At 38.9% G+C, this 19,536-nt stretch overlaps 1 protein-coding gene across 1 annotated transcript in view; it reads left to right on the top strand.

Annotated features, from left to right (window-relative positions):
- GRM5 (glutamate metabotropic receptor 5) overlaps positions 1-19,536 on the top strand; it is a 417,272-nt gene that overhangs the window by 114,982 nt on the left and 282,754 nt on the right. The window lies entirely within an intron of this gene.

Genomic DNA, 19,536 nt, shown 5'->3' with positions numbered 1-19,536 from the left:
GAGCCATTTTCTGAAGGCCTATTTTGTGACTGCCTATTAGGAAGAAAAACCCATGAGAAAGCTAAGACAGGGACTAATATTTATTGAGAAGCTATTTTGTGCCAGACATTGAACTGGTGGTTGTCCTACCATATTGGACGCGATTTAGGAAACTGAAGCTCAGAGATATTTAATAACTTGTCTAGGCCAATGTATCTAGGACATTTCATATGAAAGAATTAAACTCAGTCTATATATTACAAAACCCTGTGTGCTTTCCGAATATCATGATGTCTCTGACAACATAATTATATTAATTTTTATCTTGCCCAGCGATTTGGGTACCTTTTGTGACAGGACATTTTGATCAGCTGCTGAGGTCTATTTTCATTTGCGAGAGCAGCCTTAACAAAGAACCATAAACTGGGTGGCTTAAACAACAATTTATTTCTTCCTGGTTCTGGAGGCTTTAAGTGTAAACTCAGTGTATACCAGGGTTGGCTCCTTCTTAGAGCCTTACTCATTGGCTTTTCTTTTATTTTTTTAATTGATTAAGGCATTACATATGTGCCCTTATTGCTCTATTGCCGCCCCATCTCCCCCCCCCCCCAACTCATTCATTCACCCCCCTGTTGTCTGTGTCCATTGGTTAGGCTTATATGCATGCATACAAGTCCTTTGGTTGATCTCTCCTCCTTACCCTGATGAACACCTCTCCCTGTGTTCTCATATGACCTCCCCTTTCAGCGTATCTGCATCTCAATCTCCTCTACCAGTCATATTCAATTTGAGACCTTTCTAACCTCATTTTGCCTTAATTGACTCTTCAAAGGCCCTGTCTCCAAATACAGTAAGATTTTAACGTTCTGGGGGTTAGTGTTTTAATACATGTATTTTGGGGATACATAATTTAGCTCATAGCAAGGCAAACAGTGCTCTGGGAATATGACCTAAACTGAACAGCTCAAGTAGGCTATAATGTCCACTGCCAACACTTTCAAGTTACCATATTTCTTACCTGGATTACTGCATTAACCTCCTAACTAAGCTTCCTGCTTTCTCTCTTATCTAAGCTCAGATGAAAGAATAATTTGTCAGTGTTTTTCCTTAAAAGACCACATAGCACAGTTCTCAAAATCATCATTTACTTTGTATTCCTCTGAACGCCAACCTCCTCCAACGTATACTACACAGTGGCCCTCCATACTCTTATGTCTTTGTTTCCCTTACTAATTCTAAACTTTTATAATTACAACTAGAGGCCCGGTGCACAAAAATTTGGGCATGGGGGGGGCGGTCCCTCAGCTCGACTTGTGCCCTCTTGCAGTCTGGGACCCCTCAGGGGATGACCACTTGCTGCAGCCTGGCCTGTGGCTGAGCAGTGCTTCTCCATGTGGGAGCTCACTGACCACCAGAGGGCAGCTCCTGCATTGAGCGTCTGCCCCCTGGTGGTCAGTGTGTGTCATAGTGACCAGTCATTCCCAGTCTTTCTGCTGTTAGGGTCAATTTGCATATTACCCTTTTACTATATAGGATAGAGGCCTGGTGCAAGGGTGGGGGCCAGCTGGTTTGCCCTGAAGTGTGATCCGGATGAGGGTGGAGGTCCCCCTGGGGTGCCTGGCCAGCCTAGGTGAGGGGCTGATGGCTGTTTGCAGCTGGTCACACCCCCTTCAGGGTGGGGGTCCCCACTGGGGTGCCTGGCCAGCCTGGATGAGGGGCTGATGGTGGTTTTCAGGCTGCCTGCATCCCGTTTAAGGTGGGGGGTCCCCATTGGGGTGCCTGGCCATTGTGTGTGAGGGGCTGAGGGCCGTTTTCAGGCTGGCGGGTGCCTGAAGCTTCCAGCCTCTCCTTTTTTTTATTTTTTTTTTATTCTGGGACTTATTTACCTTCTATAATTGAAACATTGCTGCCCTCACTGGTGCTCCCAGCTCTGAGGTCGTGGCCAGCTGAAAGCAGATATCTGGGGTTTGTTTAACTTCTATAATTGAAACATTTTTGCTGCAGGAGCTCAGAGCCAGGCCGTGGCAGGCGGGGAACCTTGGCTTCCTCCATCACTGGAGCAAGCAAGCCTCATGTTCGCTTCAGCTGCATGGCTGCCGGCTGCCATCTTTGTTGGTAGTTAATTCGCATATCGCCCTGATTAGCCCATGGAAAGCGTAGCGGAGGTACGGTTAATTACCCTTTTTGTCTTTTATTAGATAGGATACTCTATTTTTCTCTCTGGACCAAGCCTCTACTTCCTTGTCTCGTTATTGCTAGAGTATTCTTTCTTAAGTGCAGTTCCAATAATGTCATCTGCCCTCTCAAACCCCTTCTGTTGTGCCCTTTATCAAGTTAGAGCTCCCCACTCTGACCCTAGCCTGCTTTGGGTTCTCCCTTCTTGTAGCCTCTGCAGTGGGAAGACTGGATCTTCACACATTTACCCACCTAAACCTGCCTGTGTTTTTTCTGTTTGCTCCATCTGGAATACCATCAAATTAGTGCTAAAATTCACTCCTTCTGCAAGACCCAACTTAAATTCCACTTCATGAGCAGACATTTTCATGACATACCCAATCAGACATGATAGAATCTCCTGTTCTTCACCATTAAGCTTTCACCTTTACTATATCGGATATTTTTATAAAGGGAGTCTTTACTGGAGCCACTGTAACCTCAGTGGCACTTTCAAAGTCTTAGAGTAACTGATAATATGATAGAATCCATTGGCCACAGAATCTGAGGCGATTTTATTGAATAGTCCAGTGTTTCACTGACAATAACTCATAGAGGTATGCCCAAGAGAATTGTTAAATTTTATAATAGCCTATTGTTGAGCAAAGCCATTATTAAAATTAAATTATATGAATGTAAAATTAAATTATTTTTGAAATGTAAAATATCAGCAAATTCTAGTTAAAAACAGAATATTACTAATTACTTTACCACATTTTACTGTTTTTATACTTTTTGGGCTATTTACAGATATCTGGTCAATATCTACACTAATAAAAGAGAAAAATGGTAATTGGCGTACGGCGATACCGTTTTCATTGGCTAATCAGGGCTATATGCAAATTAACTGCCAACTAAGATTGGCAGTTAACTGCCAACAAGATGGTGGCTAATTTGCATATGTAGGCACAATGCAGGGAGGCGAAAGGGAAAGCAGGAAGAAGCCCCCTGCCACTGACAGTGATCGGAAACCCAGGGGGGAGCTAAGAGCTGGGGGGCAGAGCAAAGGCGGCCACAGCCATGATCGGAGAATCAGGCGCCTTTTCCGCCCTGGCCAGTGATAGCAGGAAGTAGGGGTGGAGCCAGCGATGGGAGCTGGGCACGGTCGAAGCTGGCAGTCCCGGGAGCTAGGGGTCCCTTGCCTGGGCCTAAAGCGAAGCCCACGATTGCGGTGCCCCCCACTGCCACTGCAGGTCCCCGCTGCCCGGGCCAGACGCCTAGGCCAGAGGCGTTAGGCCTGGGCAGGGGCGGAGCCTGCAACCGCGGGGAGCTGGGGGTCCCATGCCCAGGCCTGACACCTCTGCCGGAGGCCTCAGGCCTGGTCAAGGGGCCGATCCGGTGATTGGTGATCGGAGGGTGATGAGGGTCAACTCCTCTGGCTGAGGCATCAGGCCTGGGTGGGGGGCGGAGCCGGGGATTGGGGGGATATGATGGTCCCCTTGCCCAGGCCTGAAGCCTGGGCCAGAGGACTCATGCCTGGGCGGGGGCCAGAGCCAGTGATCAGGGGGAGATGGGGGTCCCCTGTCCAAGCCTGACACCTCTGGCGGAGGCGTCAGGCCTGGGCAAGGGGCCCATCAGGCGATCGGAGGGTGATGGGGGTCAACGCCTGAGGGCTCCCAGTGTGTGAGAGGGGGCAGGCTGGACTGAGGGACACTCTCCCCCCTCCCCACACCCAGTGCACGAATTTCGTGCACCGGGCCCCTAGTAGTAAATATTGGTGTACTACTCTGCATCTCCTTCCAATGCCATGTTCAATGACCTCACATTGGTAGCTTGAAATTCATTGTGGTGGGAATATTTACACCATGGAAATTAGCACACTAAAAACCAGAGCTTTATTTTTATTGTCTTGACTTCTAGAATGTAATGAAAATGTTAACACTTAGGAGGACTAGATTCAAAAGTATGTCATATCTGTAGCCATCATATTGTGAATAGCACAATATATAAAGAAATATGCTTCCAGTACTTGAAACTATTTTCTGATTCAGAAAAGTTACTTGTGTCATTGATTGGTGAGCAAAGTTCTGACATACAACTTATTTGGTTTCACTTTCATCCAATAACATATATAAAAATGTCAGCCAATGTTCATGTCATAAAACTCTTAATTAGTCAATTGCAATCATACATTGGCTATGGATGCAAGATTTTGGCATTTTGTGAGTTAATTAGCTATGTGAAATTTATAATAAAGAGCATTGTGTATTTTGTTATTTCTAAATTGTGTGCTACATTTATTTTATAATAAGTAAAATTTGTAACACACACACACACACACACACACACGGACACACACACACATACCCCTGTAGAAAGGTAGCTGTTAAACATTTACCACCAGATATTCCCGCATATCGTGGGAGTCAAGCAAACTCCTTGTCAAAATCTAAGAAACAGAGGCACTTGCAAATAGTTTAAATAACCTCAATATTTTACCTCTCCTGTATCAGATACCATTTAAAATACCACTTTAAATCTTCTTGGCTTCTCCTATTTCCAGACCTTTGTTCTTCATTTCACTCCCAGCCAGCAAAGCAGTGACAAAACTTGCTGGACTTGAAATAAGTGCCCATGAGTGCCTGGCCTCAGGTCTGTTCTGCACACCTCTGACTTTCTACTTAGGAGCTCCCTTGCTATGCTCAGGTAGACTGCTTGGAGCCAATTCATGATAAGAAAGGTAAAATAATGCCCTGGGGAGGTCACCTTTCACCATTGGCAAATGGGAGACTGTGGACATTCTTGTCTCCCTTCCTCCTCAATACAGTTTTTAGAAAGCAGTCTTTATAGGGCCTCTGGAGAGATCAGCTCATGAAATGAGCAATCAAATAGCCTCAGTGATCCACTCTTGTATTGGCCTCCTCTCCTTCGCTGTAGCAATCTTGGTTTCCCTCAGCCCTGTCTTATACAGGATCCAGGCTAAGATACTTCCCATAATCATGTGGGGCAAATGGAGAAAAGTTTGATAATATCTATTTCATGTGACTAATCTAGTCCTTGGAAACAGGGCAGAGCTAAGCTATTTACCATGTCAAATACAAAAATTAAAATTACCCAGTAATAAGGGAGAAACAGAAATAGCAAAAGGATGTAGTATATGTCTTGTCACCTGATGTGTTCAATTAGAAGTAATCTCTCATTTCTTTGAACTCTACCACTTACATCTAACCCAGTACTTTGTACCTCTGTTATGAATATTTGTTTATGTATAGATATATACATGCTCACATATAAGAATGTCTATCATTATATTTATATATACTTTTATATCAGCCCTCTATGTGCTTATTAACATATTAAGTAACAGATATTTATTTATGTAGCTGGCTCCCCTCCAGCCTTATTTAATATCTAGCTTTTAATTTTAATTTATTTCAGCAAATGCTTAGATATTAACTGAGATGGAACCTATCCTCTTGCAGGTATTAAATCTGGGATCTGTGGAAATGACCCAAGATTAAAAACAAACGAACAAAAAAAAACAAAACAGTAAACTTGATCAGCCTTCCTCCACTTACCCCCATTTTTTAATGGCTTCTATAATTATATACAACCAGGGGTCAACCTAGTAATGCTTGAAATTGGGCTTCCTTCTACAGAAAAACTAAAATCACAAACTTTCTGGTTCTAGCTCAGAAGGTTTTGCCGTTGCCTTAAAACAGAAACTTCTGGGGATTTTTTGGTATTAAACACACACACACATACACACACACAGACACACACACACACAACTGGTATATCTGACTTAAAAGAAAATGTACATTTCTTCCCTACAGGTTTCTACTAATTTATCAGCAAACAACTTATTTATTTAGAAATATATTTAGTGTGTTTTGTCCTCTCTTGGTTTGATACATTGCAGAAAATGGATGTCTTGTGCCTGGTGGAAAGTTACTGCTGTTGTTACATCCTTTAACAAATGAGATGAGCATATTCAGGAGAAAAGAAAGCCTTATGATACTAAGCAGCTCTCAATAGGGTGGGGCATCTCAAAAGGCTAAATAATACTTGATATAATGTCTGGGAGTTATAGGTAGAACAGATACTTGACTGAAGATTTGTGACATAAATTACAAATTTTCCAGCTTCAATGAAGACTATTTTATGTATATTACCAGAGACATGCTACCAGACATCTTTTCAGTAACTGCATTGAGGAGAATTTCTGACACTTGAAACATATTTAAAGACATACAAAGCAAACCTAGCTTAGAAATTATCCACAAGGCTCAGAATATATATTGAGAAATGGAAAATGGAACTGGGAGCAAGCATGTGTAAGAGGAATTCAGAAAATGGCTAAAAATTTTTCATAATTATTACAATACTAGAGGCCTGGTGCACAAAAATTTGTGCACTTAGGGGGTCCCTCAGCCCAGCCTGTGCCCTCTCGCAGTCTGGGACCCCTCAGGGTATGTCCACCTGCTGGCTTAGGCCTTCTCCCTGGGGGATCGGGCCTAAGCTGGCAGTCAGACATCCCTCTGGCAGCCTGGGATGTCCACTTGCCAGCAGGGAGCAGGCCTAAGCTGCAGTCAGACATCCTTAGTGTTGCTGAGGAGGCGGGAGAGGCTCCCACCACCACTGCTGTACTGGCAGCCATCAGCCTGGCTTGTGGCCGAGCAGAGCTCCCCCTGTGGGAGTGCACTGACCACCAGGGGCAGCTCCTGCATTGAGCATCTGCCCCCTGGTGGTCAGTGTGTGTCATAGTGACCAGTCATTCCCAGTGGTTCTGCTGTTAGGGTCAATTTGCATATTACCCTTTTATTATATAGGATAAAAGCCTGGTGCATGGGTTGGGGCTGGCTGGTTTGCCCTGAAGGGTGTCCCAGATCAGGGTGTGGATCCCACTGGGGTGCCTGGCCAGCCTGGGTGAGGGGCTGATGGCTGTTTGCAGGCTAGCCACACCCTCTTCAGGGTGGGGTCCCTACTGGGGTGCCTGGCCAGCCTGGTCTAAAATCCCACTCTCTAAGGATCCTTAGAGCGATCATTTTATAGGTAAGGAGATTAAATTCACAAGAAAAGCTACATGGTTTCTCAAAGACCCTGCAGGTGATTAGTTAAAGAAGATTTCAAACACTCTCTACTCTACATAAGGCACAAGTTACTAAATGTGCTGCCCTTCACCAGAGACCCTATCTAGTCTAACAGTCCCTCTGGATTACAGTGAACACAGAGTGACTTTGATACCACAGCTGCTGTGCACAGCTGTTCACAGTAGATGCTTAATAATAATTTATTAATGGAAAGCTGATGAGCTTTGAGGGCATTATGCTAAGTAAAATAAGTCAAGTAGAGAAACACAAACACTGGATGATCTTATATGTGAAATCTAAGAAAAGCCAAACTCATAGAAACAAAGAGTAAATTGGTGGTTGCCATGGACTGGGAATGGGGAGATATTAGTCAAAGGTTGCAAACTTTAAGGTGAATAATTCTGAGGATCTAATATGCAACATAGAGATTGTAGTTAACAGTACTGTATTGCATACTTGCAAGTTGCTAAGGAAGGTCAATCTTAAATATACTCACCAAAAATAAGGTAACTATGAGAGCTTATGTGTATGTTAACTCACTTTATCGTGCTAACAATTTCACAATATATGTATATCAAGTCATCACATTTACACCTTATGTTTACAGACTGTTATATGTCAATTATATCTCAACAAATCTTGGATAAGCTAATACTTATTTTTTTCAAATACATTTATTCAACAAATACCTACGCAGCCTAAGCCCTGGAGAAAAAAAGTAGCTAAAATATAAAGCCTTTTGCTGATTAGCTCTCAGTCCTTTATGGAGTCATAAAAACAAATAATTACAATAAAATATGATGTTGGAGTGGGTTGGACAGTGAGAGCACAGTAGTAATTCAATACTCTCTAATAAAGATACAATGCAGCCAGGTATGTAATTTTAAGAACTGGTAAAGTCCAAGCTGGTGTAGCTCAATTGGTTGGGCATTGTCCAATGTACTGAAAGGTTGCCAGTTTGATTTCTGGTCAGGGCACATGGGGGTGTGCAGGAGGCAGCTGCTTGATGTTTTTCTCTCATCTCTCATCTCTCTCTCCCTGTCAAAAAAAAAGGAGGGGGTAGAAACAGATGAAATTAATTTAAAAATACATTTAACTCAGTGCATCCAAAATTTTATCATTTCCACATATAATCATTTTTATAAAGTATTAATGAGATATTTTACATTTTTTTCATACTAGTCTTTGTTTTATGGCAACAAAATATTTGGATTAGCCACATGTCAAATAGCCACAAACACGCTCAATCACCACATTGGACAGCACAGGTCTGAATTACAGACAACAGCCACCAAGGCCAGAATCCCTGAACACAGCATGTTTCACCCACTCCCAAATGAAGCTCAGAGTTTGGCAACAACAACAGGTTGGCATTTCTACTTATTTTTAAATCTTCAAGTAAAGGGAAGTAAACTGAGTCCCTCCACTCAATGCTGTGGGAGTCACTGAGTCCTTCCAGAGGGAATCGAGCAGCCACAAAACCTAAACAGAGCAGCTCTGCACAGGAGAAGGGGGCGGTAGGCCAGGGAGCTGCTGTCAGAAAAGGCTGTCAAGCTTGAGCAGCTTTGGCTGTGCTGCAGAGAATTTTGTGCCTTCAGCTGGTGATGGGAGAATGTCTGGGTTGTCATTAGATCCAGTTAGAATAGTGAATCAGAGGTGACTAGCGAGCTAAAACAGAGGCACAATGAATAACCCCCCCCCCCCCCCCCCCCCCCCCGCGGAACCACTGGCACACAGCTCCATGGAGAGGTTTGTCCTTTCTGTGGAAATGGAATCCCTCTTAATGAGACATGCACTGCAGGCTTCGGCTGCGAGGTTGACAGCTTGTAAAGAAAGCAGAAGGAAGTTGGAGTCTGGAGGGTTAGACTGGGAATCTGGGTCAAACTTTTTTTTGTTGTTTTCCTCTAGGAAGAATAGCCAGAAAATGAAACAAGTCAAAAACTTTGTTATTTTTGCAAAGATTGATAAAGTGACTTTTGTTAATTTTGCAAATCTCAATTTAAGCTACATTAACAGCTACTAATTAAAATACTGCAAGCATTTTTAATATCAAAATCAATGTTTCCCTTTCTTTTGTCCCTTTAAAGTGCCTTTTTCCCTCCCCAGCAAAGATTTAATTAAGTAGCTAATAACATGTGTCTCAGGGGTGGGCAAACTTTTTGACTCGAGGGCCACAATGGGTTCTTAAACTGTACCGAAGGGCCGGAACAAAAGCAGGGATGGAGTGTTTGTGTGAACTAATATAAATTCAAAGTAAACATCATTACATAAAAGGGTACAGTCTTTTTTTTTTTTTTAGTTTTATTCATTTCAAAAGGGCCGGATCCGGCCCGCGGGCCGTAGTTTGCCCATGGCTGGTCTAGATCCAAAAGACTCCTCTAATTTTACAAGCCTTAGTCTATAGAAAGCTATAATAAAGCATTGTATATTTTGTAGGAAGGCATTGATATTGAAACACCAATTCTCAGCAGTCATATGGATGGGATAACTTAGTGCTAAATCATATCCTATATAATAAAAGCCTAATATGCAAATTGACCAAACCATAGAACAACCAGCAGAATGACCAGTTCCTATGACACTCACTGACCACCAAGGGGAAGATGCTCAATGCAGCAGTGCCCCCAGCCCGCAGGCCCCAGGCCAGCCAAGGTGGGTACCAGCGGGCCCTCCCCCCCAACACCCACCAGTCGCCCCACAGATTGGCCCTGATCGCTGGCCAGGCCTAGGGACCCTACCCATGCAGGAATTTCATGCACCAGGCCTCTAGTATGCCTCTAATGTTTCTGGTAATTAGGCAAAAAGTTATTTGTTAAATAAGATATGTTTGCTGAAATTAATTTAATTTAGTAGTATCCAGAATTGGTTTCAAATGAACCATTTAGTAGTGGGTAAGTGCCTTTGGAAGAACCACAGCACTACCAACAATTCTCAGTGCTTTAAGGGCCATAACATACTGTAGGGAAAGAGTGCAAGCTTTGAAACTTGACAGATGGAAGTTGAAATTCCACAAAATAGCTATTCATTATTTGGCAAATTCTCTCAGCATAAATGCTTTATTTTTAAGTGTGGGAAATAATAGCCACTACATAGGATTGTTTGGTTTGAATTATTATTATTATTATCATTATTTGTAGTGACTAGTACAGTGTTTTTTTTTACCAATTAATTCCACAGGATCTAGATAAATGTTAATAGTGATGATGATGATCACACAGCCTGCTCTTATATGGCTTCTACTATTGTTACCAAATCAGTAATTTTTTTTAACTATTCATATTATTTTAGTATTCACATGGTTAATTATACAAAGAAATAAAAGCTCTTTGCTATCTTGGTTTCCATAATACATTGTCTTGATTTCTCTTGTTTTTCATTGTTTTTGTGAACTTTTCCTTCTTAATTAATGCATAAATATTTGAATTATTTAGGGTATAATCAGAACTCTTCTTACCTTCACATCCTACACATTCATCTATTACTGTTACTATCCATATGTCGATGACTCCCCAACAGTTCCAACTTAGACTTCTAGTCTCTGAGCCAGATGTCCTTACTCAGTTTCCGGCATGGTATTTCTAATTGGCTATTTCACAGTAATTTAAAAATAAATTCTAAAACTTTATCTTATTTTTTCCTACATTTGGTTCTCTTTCAATTTTCTCTCTCTTAGTTCTACCCAATTACAAGAACTAGAGTCACTGGAGGGAGTAGATATCACAACTTTTCATTCCAGGGCTCAGAAACCTACAGAACAGAACCAGAGATGAAACTCAGACTTGTGCTTCACATGTGTGACAGGTATAGCTGTCATGCATACATCCTTCATCGAATCTGTCTCATGGCCTCCGCTGCATACGAATTAGTGTGTTCAACTTGTACTCTTTCTCTTATGATCAAACTTATTTTTCTAGTTTCATTCCTGGTAGACAGAAGAAAAATTCACCACCTTAGGTTACCACTCAACCAACCACTTGACATATACTTTTTCTGACAGTATCCGGTGGCCCTGGTTAGTATTCCCATAAATAACATTTTATACATATAGCTCAAAATCCAAGTTACTAAGTTATATTATACTAGCATTTTTTTCTGCTGAATTTACTATTGAATGCTGAATTTACTACTGAAGTATTGCTCAAGTGTTGCTTACGTAATCCATGTCTAGAGTATTGCCTAAAGTGAATTTGCTAAATGAGATGCTTCTAGTACTTCCAACGTTAAAATAGCCTGGATCAGATCCAATAATGGCCTGCCATTATCTTCAGTGTTATGCTATATGGGTAATGCCATAGAAAGACTCCAGGGTAGGATGTGAAGTAATTGGACAAAACTTTGAAATCCATCTGTTAGCAAAGGTTTTATGGGAAAGGCATTTATAATAACTCATGGAACCTTGATGAGGTACATGATTGATGATGATAATGTTTTACTCCAATGCTTTAGCTTAAATTTTTTTCTCATTAATCATATCTCCAGCATCCAAAATACCTAGCTCTGTAGTTTAATGGTCCTGTTTAGAAATATTCCTTGGGCCCTTAACTTCCTTCTTTTTTTTCCCCATTCAACAAAAATCTATATACGGTACATTGTTTTTTGTTGTAAGGATAGAAATATCTACATTGAAGAACATTATTATCTGGTAGCTGGAGATAAACAAACAAATTAATCCAACAGAGTTTGAAATTGCTATACTCATTGCACATATGGCTAGAATGGGGAAATACATATATTTTAAAAAGAGAGGAACAGAACATTCTTATAAGAGAGCTATTAATAAAATGAGAACAGGTGTTTGTCTTTCTGGCTTTCTTCCCTCCTGGCTGTTTTAGTTAACCACCAGTATAACTAAAACACAGCCCACTCGATATGGGCAGGTTTGGCTAAGATATCCTGATGAACACTTATGGCCTCATTAAAGAGCCGGAAGTGGTAATTGCATGATTGAATACTGATTTATTGATCCTGCCCACACATATTTTGGGGGGATGGTATGAGAAATGGTAGCATTTTCCTTTACTAGTAGTTATTAATGGAATACATTGTTTATAATAGCAACAGGATATTAGTAGTAAAGGCCATTTGGAAAATATTTTTAAATTACTGTTTATATTGACAATTTTATTTCCTTTTTGACAAAAGATAATTTGGTACAACTAAAAGGAAAAATAAATTCTAATCTGGAAGTCCAAGTTTAATACTTTCCTTTGAAGTTAATATTTCCTAAAGTGAATACTTTCTGAAAGAAGTTTTTTTAAATATTAGCATCTACTTGGTAATCATTTTTGAACAAATATATTTACCTTTCTAAAATTTTACTCTTTCCTATCTTTCTGTACCACCTTTTCTGTTCAAGAAAACCCTGATTACCTACTATGTGATGATAAATATAGTCAAACAAGTGTACTTACTGCCTTCAAGCGGCTTACAGCTTGGAAAGTAGAATATATAAATGTATTCAAAACATAATACATAAACATATACAGCATGCAACATATAAATATATGTTCATAATATAAAATACAGAATGTATTATTTAAATATTAACTCTAATAAAGTATAGTAGCACCATAACTTGTCATCTGACTCAAGGAAATCTCATGATGAAACAAATAATATAAAGTGGGTTTACAAAGGAAAAAAAATGTCAATATTGTAGATTTTACTTTTAGCCAAGTTCTCAGTATCAACTCATCAGTATAATCAGCCTTTTCATAAATGTAAATGAACCATTGTTAAATACTTCTAGCAATTATAAGTAACAAAAATTATGTTCTTCATTATTATACTAGTAAAATAGATCAATAGGCTAAAATGTGTAAATATCTGTGCCAAAACCGGTTTGGCTCAGTGGATAGAGCGTCGGCCTGCAGACTGAAGTGTCCCAGGTTCGATTCCGGTCAAGGGCATGTACCTTGGTTGCGGGCACATCCCCAGTGGGGAGTGTGCAGGAGGCAGCTGATCGATGTTTCTCTCTCATCGATGTTTCTAACTCTCTATCTCTCTCCTTTCCTCTCTGTAAAAACTCAATAAAATATATTTAAAAAAATAAAATAAAATGTGTAAATATCTGTAATTTACCATGTGCTTAGTATTATACCTATACTTAATTAGTAAACATCTATCAAATGAGTAACTAGGTTACAGTATCCTTCTAGGGAGGTCCTTAAAATCATGGTGGAGCATGTAAGTTTAGTTTCACAAGCATTTTCTGGGTGGCCCTATGGAGATATGGTCTACAGCCTAAATAAGTTTACAGTCTGGACATTTGAGCTGGGCCAGAAAGAATGGGTAAGATTTCAGCATGGAGAAATGGGAAAAGGGTATTCCAGGCAGAAAGAACATTCTGAATAAAAGTAATAGGTGGGGCCATACCTGATTTGGTTCAGTGGATAGAGCGTCGGCCTGCGGACTGAAGGGTCCAGGGTTCGATTCTGGTCAAGGGCATGTGCCTTGATTGCTGGCACATCCCCAGTGGGGGGTATGCAGAAGGCAGCTGATCCATGTTTCTCTCTCATCGATGTTTCTAACTCTCTATTCCTCTCTGTAAAAAATCAATAAAATATATATTTTTAAAAAGTAATAGGTGGGAACATGTGGGGTGTCTAAGGTATGTATGAAAGAGCATAGTTAGAAATAAGACCCCCCAAATAATGGTAGGTATGGTGTGAATGAATGGAAGATGGGAGATGATAAGAGGTTATGTTACCATATAAACACAGAATAATGAGGGTCTAATTAGAGTGGGGGAAGTGGAAGTACAATGGAAAAATGGAAACTATTGTCAGAGAAAAGAAAATTACTTATGTGTTTTTATGATGATTCTATTACTTTCTATTCTTATGACCACATTCCCCAACACACATAAGGTTTATAAATATGAACCATATCTCCAATGCATATATTACCAGAAAAATGTCTCACTTACTAGTATACTATTTACCATACTTTGTTTTCTTTATCCAAAAGTATGCTTAAGCCACAAAAGCACAGCAGTTACTGATAGTGTATTGGTACCATCAAAAATAGCAGTTATCTATGGTTATACATTGCATACTAAAGAGTTGTTTAGTGCTTTTAAGCATAAAATTCAAATAAATAATCTCCCTTTGGTTAGGAGAAAGATTTAAAGTTATTCCCTAGCAAGTCTGACTTTCCATGTATACTTTTAGGCTCAAATAGAGGTAGGTATATCCAGACCCCAGCTAACACAGTACAGGTCAACTAGCACTAGTGAGAGCAACTTCCTTTAAATAATATTTGAGGTTGAGATATTAGAATCTTTTTATCCAAGGGAAAACTGAAATCCTCAGGGGAAAAAAATTCAGATGTGTTGACTATTGCACAACTCTGTTCTTCATGTTTTAAGTGAAATATTATGTAATCTCTCCTTAGAGTGACACAACTGAGACACAAATGATGCAATTCTGATTGTAGGTCAGATAACCAGTTCAACAGTTATTTTCAGCAGGAAAATTCTCAGTAGGTATTGATTACTTTGTACTCTTCATTCATTCATTTTTTTTTTCTTTATTCAACTTGTGTTAATTATCTTCCAGGTCCCTGTTGGAAATACAAAAGTAAATAACATTCATGTTCTAAAAGGTATATACAGTCCAGTAGGAGCACAGAGAAGTAAAGGCAGTAGTCCATTGTAAGATCAAATGAGACACAAAGGAGGGGATGCATAGGAGGGTTAGGGAAGACTTTCCAGAGAAATCTCTTGAGGTTAGGGAAGAATCCGTGAGTAGATGGTCATTTGACAGGAGGAAGAAAAATTAACTGGACTTTGTTTTGTTTTTATTTCGATCTGTGACATCTTGTGGATATCACCTCATTTTTAAAGTTTCTGTTATACTAGAAATGACTCATGTAGTCTTAAGTTAGAGCATCTACTCTTGGAATAAATGTGAATTAATCATGCTGTCATGGGTTCAGGATTACTGTGTTTCATAATATAAGAAAAAAATAATCTTGGTCCTGTTTTACATTTTCATGTATTAGACTTTCACTCTGTGGCTGCAGTGGGATAAAAAATTATGCATCTTTTAAAAAACACTATAGCCAAAACCAACTGATGTGATAGAAACTCAGAACCAAAACAAAGTGATATCTCAGCAGTTGTTTGAAATAATATTTGATTTTGATTAAATTTGCTGTATAATAATGCGATTTACAAAATTACTGAAAATTCCTTAGTTATTTTCATTACAGAGATAGTATAAGAATAATTGCATGTTGGTATATCTCACCAGAAACATATGATGCTATCTAAAAGTTATAAATTAATATTTACTCTTTTACATTTGATTCAAGGATATTATAGGAAAATTTTGTCCTCAATATCAACATGACAAATTTCTTTATTTGTTGATGTTCACTTGTCACTTCATTTGAAATTATCCATATCTACTCTCCAGTTTTAACAGCTTCAACTATGTTATTTAAATTTTTCTATCAAACTTGTACTTTCCTATTTTTCAAAGTCAAATAGTGTAGAAGGGCTTCAAGAAAAAAACGAATTTTATGTTTTTGTGTTTTTACCTTTTTATTTCTATGTGGTATGAGTATACTACAGTTTAAATGCCTACCTTTTAAATTTATTAGCAATAGACATCTCTTGATTCACACATCTTCTCATTTCTTCACTTAATAATATTAGATTAGTTCCTTCTTATTTTTTTTTAGCTTGAAATAATCCCCTTAATCATCTCTTTTTTCCTGTTTATTACTTCCAAATCGGGAGCAGAAGATATTAATACCCTCCCCCTTTCCACCAGCTCTTTCTGCCCCCACCTCTCAAGCTATCATCTTACTCTCTAATTTTCATAGTAAATACTGATCACATACATATTCTATTGCATAATGAGTTTTTCATATTGTATTTTTGTGGATTTACAAAAGTTAAAAATCAGTATTTGAGCCCAGCCTGGTGTTACTAAGTGGTTAGAGCATCGGCCTATCAACCAAAGAGTCACAGGTTCAATTCCTGGTTAAGAGCATGTACCTGGGTTGTGGGTTCACTCCCCAGCCTCGGTCAGGACAGGTGCAGGAGGTAACCAATCGATATGTCTCACATCAATGTTACTCTCTCTCTCTCTCCATCTTTCCTCCCTTCCACTCTCTCTCAATGAAAAAAATATCTTCCAGTGAGGATTAAAAAAAATAAAAATAAATCAATATTTGAAATTTCCATCATTGCAACTATAGTGTAAGCTGAGTCAAGTCAGGCTATGATTACATTTCTTGTTATCATACCAAGTCACAGACCCTCTGCTACTTAAAGAAGAATGTCTGATGGGTTCCTTCTTACTTTTACCAGTTGTTTAAAATGAAGCTATAGGCTAGTTTGATATTCTACCCTGTATCTTCCTTTCTTAATCACTTTTGTTTCACTGTTGAAAAAAAAAATTTGCTTTCTCAGATTTGTCCTCATTCTGTACCTCGCTTGAAATCTGTTTCATTTCCTTTGAGAAGCCTATGAACTTTTTTTAGTTTCTTTTTTTTTTAATTGTGCAATTCCAGAATGCAGTCATTTTATCAACTACTGAAAATCTCAACAATTCAGTCTTCCCAATTTTATTAGAAAACATATATTCCTATTTTTAATCCCCAGCATTCAATGGGCTTCTTATATTAAAATATTACTCTGCAGAATTTTTATGTCTCACATCTGTTAAGACTATTTTCCATTTCAATTTTTAAAGTGTACTATTTGGGCTTTGATCAGATAAAATCATGTTTCCTTTAGTCTAATGTTCAGTGCTAATGCCATCTGCCATATTATTTGTTTTAGATGTTCCAAGAGAGAGAAATTTAACTATGCCTAGAATATTTTTTTTTATAATCCCAATGGGTACAATTGATTGGGTTCAGGCTACCTGTCAGCTATTATATGTTAAATGTAATACACAAAATGCCCATATGTTAAGCAGTGTTATCTCTGATTTTCAGGAGAGAAAAACGGAGATTTAGAGAGACTGTTCGAGCTGAATTAAAACTCTTATCTTCCTAATAACTAAGTTCCCTCCCTATACACAAGCTGCTTCCATGTAACTTACTGTATAAACAAAAACAATGTTAAAACAAAGCTTTTAGGAGAGGAGATAAAGATTATGAATTTGTTGGGTATGGTTTCTTGTTTTAACTGTGAATGTATTGAGAATGTTCATTGATGTCATCACAATTGCTATATATCTAACTTTAAATTATTTATGCAAATGCCCCAGCATTAATCAAAACGTTAAGTTCAAGGCAGTCAGTTGAAAACAGAATTGGCTAAAAATAAATCAGAAAATAGGTTACTCAGATTAGTGTAAAACTAGTAATTTAGGCCCCTTGGCACATTTTTCAGAGAGAGCCCTTTAAACTTTCTTAATTGCAAAATAACTACATTGCCCACCTGCCATCATCATAGAGGGTTTTTGTTGCTTTATTTCTGGAGAAGGAAAGGTACAGCTGGCCCCCTGGCATTTTTAGATGGGACTTAGGATAGCCTGTTCTACTTTGCCCTGTAAAACTGCACAAAAATCCAACCTTAACTTCAAGTATCTGCTTAGTAGAAGGTACCTGTGGAGCACATATAAGCCTCGGAGGGAGAAGATATGTGTTCAAACCAAGACTCTGCCACCTACTTGCTAAATGTGACTTCACATTTATCTGCTGAGAGGGAAAAATAATATTCCCTTTGTCACAGACTAGGTGTGAGGAGCAGTGAGGTAATATATATGGACTGACTTTCCAAAATTAAAAATGTACAGGTATAGTTATTGATACGTTATCTCTAATATAGTCATATAGTGAAACCTATGCAAATGAATGCCTTATACTCTCTTATTCATTCCAGTTCCTAGGTATGGTTGATTGTTAGGCCAGTTACATCTTTATACTTCCCTCAGCTTGGGTCACATAATAGTCTCCTGTATTCTTCAAATCAATGCCCCTCACCCATCTAATTTCTTGAAAACTCAGAAAATGAGCCCAGTATGAGCTATAGAGCCTTAAAAGGCTCAAAAAAGTATCTAAAATTGAAGCATTTAAATGGGAAGGGGAAATGCAGATATAATTGGGTTTCTGACTCTCTTATAAGTCAGCCATAGAAAAATGCAGGGAGCAGAATCTTTACTCTTATATCTGTGGATGGAGTGCAGCCTTCCACCTACCGCATGTGAAACTCTGGGAAATATAAACCTAACTGCTTCACCTGGTTTTTCATCTGTAGCATGGAGGTCATATGCATAGCTCAAAATATTAATGTGAAAGTAAAATGCAATCATATATACAAAGGCCTTACACTTCCTAGCAAACAGTCGATAGTCAATATTGATCCCCATTTTCTGTTAATTTTAAAAGACTGCCAACAATCCTTAGCCCCTACATTTTTCAGAAATTTTCAATTATTCCGTAATATAGCTAACTTTCCTATGGTTGTATAGAATGAAACTTTAAATGCTTTTCATAAGCTTATACATTTAACTATGACATTACTAAAATCTCAAGAATCTGAATTTTTCAGTTGGGACAAAAACCACAAATTCTTATGATTATTAATAAAATATGCATAATCTAAAATATAATACACCATAAGATATTTGCACATCATCTATAATATATATATACACTGAATGGCCAGATTATTATGACCACCTAACATTTGTAGGCAAATTAGCTATAATTTTCTGCTGAAGTTGCTAGAGGGCCAGATCATTATAAACATCTGAATAGCACAACATACCTAAGTATCATTGCTGATCAAGTTCATCCTATCATGTTGATGGCATATCCCAATGGAGATGGCTTCTTCCAACAAGACAATGCCACGGTGCTTGTATTGTGCAGGAGTGGTTTCAAGAACATGAGGGAGACTTTACCTTGCTTAGGTGGCCCCCACAATCACCAGATCTCAATCCAGTTGAGCATTTGTGGGACAAAGTTAAAAGAGCCACCAGGCAGCTGGTTCCACAACCATCAAATCTCACAGTACTATTTATCAGGCATGGTGTCAGATTCCTTGCATCACCTTTCAACATCTCGTGGAGTCAATGCCAAGAAGAATCGCTGCAGTATTGAAGGCAAAAGGTGGCCCAACGAAGTACTAATGGGGTGGTCATAATAATCTGGCCACTCAGTGTGTATGTGTGTGTGTGTGTGTGTGTGTGTGTGTACATACACTAATCACTGGGGTGATATGTTTATACAATGAGAAGCAAAGGGAAGTAATATAGAAGAAAAAAATAGATAAATATATCTCATCACCTCACACCAGAATATAAGCTTTTTTGTATCAAAGGGGAGCTGAATTACTTGTACT

The sequence above is a fragment of the Myotis nattereri genome (genome assembly GCF_964212035.1).
Source record: "Myotis nattereri genome assembly, chromosome: 9".
NCBI lineage: Eukaryota > Metazoa > Chordata > Mammalia > Chiroptera > Vespertilionidae > Myotis > Myotis nattereri.
The sequence above is the reverse complement of the archived record's forward strand: the minus strand, read 5'-3'. Positions and strand labels throughout refer to the sequence as shown.